This window comes from Sturnus vulgaris, chromosome 24 (assembly GCF_052056855.1).
Source record: "Sturnus vulgaris isolate bStuVul1 chromosome 24, bStuVul1.hap1, whole genome shotgun sequence".
Classification (NCBI taxonomy): Eukaryota; Metazoa; Chordata; class Aves; order Passeriformes; family Sturnidae; genus Sturnus; species Sturnus vulgaris.
Window position 1 is genome coordinate 3,767,691 of NC_142266.1, and position 5,201 is coordinate 3,772,891.

The window sequence follows — 5,201 nt, forward strand, 5'->3', positions numbered from 1 at the left end:
TCCTGCCCTGGTTTGTCTGTGTGGGTAATTTCAACGTTCTAGGGGAAAATGCCACTTTGTCAAGGGTGGCATGTGGTGAGTAAGGGACAGTTTTAGTCTCATCAAGGTGTGAAGTGATGCCTTGTTTTGTTAAATAATATCTATGATAAGGTGGGAGCCTGTGCTCTGCTGTAGAGTGCCTGGAGGAGGTGGTTTCTTTCTACTGACACTTTGCAGGGAGGACAAAAGCACCTGCTTTGCTTTGCTGGTGTGTGTTGTGTGGTCAGAAAGGTGCATGGCCTCACCTGTGGGCCCAGGTGCTGTTCAGGCAGGTGGGAACCCCTCCCATCACCCCTGGGACCAGAGATCCTTGGACATCTCTCAGCGTGGAGCTGCACACACTGTCAGGCTGACAGGTGCTGCTGTGTGAGTGTGGGGATGCTGCTGAGCAGAGGGAAAGTGCTGCACAGTTCCTGCACTCCAGGCATGTAATTAATTGTTTTTATTGAGTAAATGAAAGCTGTGTATGGCCAGCACATTAAATGCAAACTCAGCACACGCAAATGGTATTTAAAAACCATTTGAGGTGACTCTCACTGGTTCACATCTCTGCTCTTTTTCCTGGGCTCCTCAACGCCCAGGAACAGGCGTGGGAGCCCTGGCTGGTGTGGTGACAGCAGGGACAGCTGCTGGGAAGGGTGCTTAGAATGGTGAAGTCTATTTGCCTTCTGTTGATCAATTAATTCAGGCAGCCTTTGTTCCAGCCTGGCCGGGGCTGTACTGGCACTATAAAGAAATAATCAGAGCTCTGGAGGAGAGTGATGAACAGTGGATTCCCACTCACAGCCAACCAGAGGCAGATTTTGCCCAGCTATTGGCATTTGTGCCTCCTTGTGAGATGTGGAGATGGGTTTGTCTCTCTTCTGTGACCTTCCCGGCACTGTCTGTGCTGGAAGCTGTGGGACACCTCCTCTCCTGGCTTTTTGGGGGGCTGGCACCCCCTGTGCCAGCCCTGCAGCCCCCGCTGCACCAGAGGAAGGGGCTCTGGTGAAAGGGGGGCCACTATGGCTCAGACAGAGAACCCCAAAGTGCAGCAGTGCTGTCAAGGATGGGCTCAGCACTTGGCAGGAGCTGATCAAACGGGGGATTTTTAAAATAAAATGCTCATTGCATGGTGCTGGTGAAAAAGCAGCTGCCAAAGCATCCATCTGGCACCACCAGCAGGTCTGTGTTTTGGGGAGAGCAGGGGAGGAGCCAGGGCTCCTCATCTTGCCCCTCACTCCCACACAGCAGCCTCAGACATGAAATCCATCACCTTCCTCCTTCCTTTAGTGCAGAGAGGCTGTGTCTGTGTCTGTGGTGAGCCTGGACCAGCCACTCTGCCATGGGAGCAGAGTGTGGGGTCACAGGAGCCCGGCCTTGCTGCCACCTGTCCTGCCCTGCCCACACAGGAAGGATATGGGCGATAGGAGGGCACTGCCCTGGGAATATTAAAAAGAACCTGGGTCTGCAGGAAGAGCAAGGTTTGAAAATGCATAATTGCTAATTATCAGGAAGAGCAAGTGCCATTTGTCATGGTAATCAGCAATCTGTCAGTTCGAGTGTCACCAGGATGGGTGCCTCTTTCCTCCTTCTATTCATCTCCCAGGGTCTCAGTGTGCCTGAAGAGCACTGCCCAGGCCAGACCCCCTCAGCTCCTCCTGCCCCACCAAGGATGGGCTCCCAGTGCCACACTGGGCTGTCCCCAGTGCCAGACTGGGCTGTCCCCAGGGCCCTGCACCACCAATCTCGGCTGGGACAAGGTGGGTGCACCCATGCTGCTGGGCAAGGGGTGCCCATGGTGAGAGATGCTGGGGATTGTGGCCCAGCTGAGGCAGCCTTGGCACAGAGCTGGGTGACCTTGGCGCAGAGCTGGGTGACATTGGCGCAGAGCTGGGTGACATTGGTGCAATGCTGGTGACACTGGCACAGGGCTGGGGGACACTGGCACAGGGTGGGTGACATTGGTGCAATGCTGGTGACATTGGCACAGGGCTGGGTGACATTGGCACAGGGTGGGTGACATTGGTGCAATGCTGGTGACATTGGCACAGAGCTGGGTGACATTGGCACAGGGTAGGTGACATTGGTGCAATGCTGGTGACACTGGCACAGGGTGGGTGACACTGGCACAGGGCTGGGTGCCAGCCAGCAGCACCCACCAACCCTGCCATGCCTGACCTCAGCTGCCTCTGCACTTGTGGCTCCCCACTTAGAGCAGGGCCATCTGCACAGCAACAAGAGCTGCCTGGAAGGCACAGGAGCCATTTAATTACACAATTATAAATAACTTCAGCCTTTTTATCTTCCTGAGGCTGACAAGCACCTTCAGCATCAGACAAAGAACAGCTGTTATCGCTCGGTGCAGTGGCTGCTCCTGGGCAGCTGCCACCCCTGAAGGAGCACAGACAAAAGCAGAGGAGCTGCACTCTGCCAGCAGGTCCAGATCTGTCCCAGAGCCACTGTCACAGCATGGGCATGGCCACTGCTCAGGGAGCTAGAGCTTCCTTTTTTCTGCCACCTCTAGAGCCCCAACAGCAGGAGCAAAGGGGCAGGAGAAGAGACATGAGGTTATTCAGAGGTTTCTGGAGTTTCTGTAACATTGAAGAGCACTTACAAAGTGTTCTCCCCAGGCACCTGCTCCCATACCCCTTTTTTTAAGGATGATGTCTGACTTAGAGGATTAAAAGGTCATTTTAATGAGCTCTGGTTTATCGACAGACCAGACTTTCAGGAGTCAGTCATGCCAGGAGGAACGTTGCACCACTGTTCATAGAACTCCCTGAAAAGCAGTCACTTTTGGTGGTGCTGCACAGCTGTCAGGGTTGTCCCCACCACAGTGGCAATGTGGATCCAGGGTCATCCCCCTGCCTGCTCTGCTGCTGGGCACCTCCTCAGGTGCTGTGACAAATCCCTGGCACCTGCAGCATGTGGGGAGCTATCCTTGCTCTGCCCTGCAGAGCACTGGTGCATGTGCAGCCATAAACATTCCCATTAAATCCCGCAGTATTTAAATTCCACAATGGGGCTGAAATACAGCAGCAGCATCACATCCCTGTGGGAGCCCTCAATCATTTGTTTCAGAGGCACCCTGGGGAAACATTTGGAAAAGAACTTAGGACTGGGCAATTCAGGTTTTCCTTGCAAGTCCCTTCTGTGTAATGTTATAATGCAGCCTGTTCCTGCTGACACGTTCCCTGGGGAATGCTGTGTCTCGGTTTGCTGGAAGTTTGATGCAGTCCAGGTGTGATGGGGCAGCAGTGGGGCAGCAGCCAATGTGCCAGACCTGTCTGCCCCATCAAACCCTGCAGGGCCAGGGACTCCTGGAGTCCTGAGCACAGACGTGGTGGGGCTGACTCTGCAGGCAGCCCTAGGGATGGCACTCAGCCTGGGGGGTTTATGCTGTTAAATATTTTAAGTGAATTCTATTAAGCACGAGGAGTCAAAAAGATTAAGAAGGCAGTGAAGAAGCTTTTTGTGAGATTTAGGTGTTCCTGGGTGATGGCAGTTTTGTGTTGGATAAATGGCTGTTTGTGGCTGTAAATACGATCTCACAGGGTAATGGAATGTACATTCCTGTACCCCTCCAGGGAAAAACAGGCTCAGGGACCCCAAAAATGATGAGAGTTTCCCTGAGCTGGTTAAAAGCATCGTTAGCAGTGTTGTCTCTCCTGAGGAGAGCCGGGTGGACCTGTGAGGCACACACAGATCCACAGCAATGCACAAATCCCTGCTTTGCCTCGCAGGAAGAGGGATGTGTTAGGTATCACATCACACTGCCTTGAAATACGAAGTAGCACAATGAATCAAACTCCCCAAAATAAAACTTACTTCCATAAATAAGCTTGTCACTGTCAATTTAAACTCTTACCAAAGAAGTGTGATTTGAGACAAGTTCCTCTTGCCAGTGATTTACAGTAGTGGGTGTGTTTAATCACTATTTCTGATAGCAAGAGCCTGAATAGAAACACCTTCCACTCTCCCTTTAAAGGTCCAACAAGAAACCCAGATCCTAAATGTGGCTCTGATACAGCAGAGCTGGAAGGAGAGAGCACAAAGCACAGTGGGCACTGAAGGAAAAGGAGCATTTCCTCCTTTTCCACTTCCCCAACACCACGCTGGTCACACAGGGAGACTCTGGGCAGGACAACTGCCCACCTGGCCAGAGCACTGGCCCCTGCACCTCACCACCCTGAAGGGTTTTAAGGGGTTATTTAGAGACAAAATCTTACAAAACTCTGCAGGGAGGGAAGGGATCCTGGTTAACAAACTGTGAGAAAGGTATCAGAGTGCCAGCCTCGGGAAGGGCGTTTGTCTGCAGAAAACCCTGGTGTGCCATGCCTGGGCACTAATCCCCTATTCCATCACCAGGGGACGGGGTGGTGACATGCTCCTGGGCTGTTTGGCTGCAAAGACAAAACCCTGCCATGCCCCCAGTGCACACAGGCAGGTGCCACCAGCCCTGCTCAGGGACCCCCACACAGGCACCAGCCTTTGGCTGCTGGGACCCTTCAAGGCTGAGCCCAGCAGGGGCTCTGTCACTGACTTGAGGAATGTTTCAAACAGATCATTTATTTTCATTAGACTTGTACCAATATCTCTGTCCCAGTGTTCCTGATGCAGGTCGACAGCTGTCCTCAGGAATGCTTTAATTGTGTTTTCCTCGCTTTGCACAGCTCTTAGCTAATGCGTCCTGGCTTCATTAGATTAGACACCTCTTGTCCTGAGGATGTTGTCATGTTTTCAAATGGCTTCAATCAGCACCTCCCAGGCTCCAGCTATTTCAGGATACAATAAAGCTCAACCTCATCCAGGCTGGTGAGTAATGGAGGTGCATCTCCCACCCCCATCCAGCCTGGCTTTAAATTTGCCTGGCTGACATCCCGTGGCTGCTGGCAGAACACAATTAAACCTCTTGTCTTGCAGGCATCGTCCACAGTTACACACAGCTCGGGAGGAAGAGCTCAGCAACAGCAACTGGGTTTCTAATGATCTTGTCATCGAGAGCAGCAGAGAGAGATAAATGAAAGAGTGAAGAAAGAGCCAAGATCAAAACTCAGCTCTCCAGATGTCCGGGGCATGGCAGGTTGCAGGCTGGCCGTGCTCATCTCCTCAGATACAGGGACATGTGTCCTCTTAATGCCAGAGAATGAAATGCAGAGGGACACAGCCTGAGCCCACCC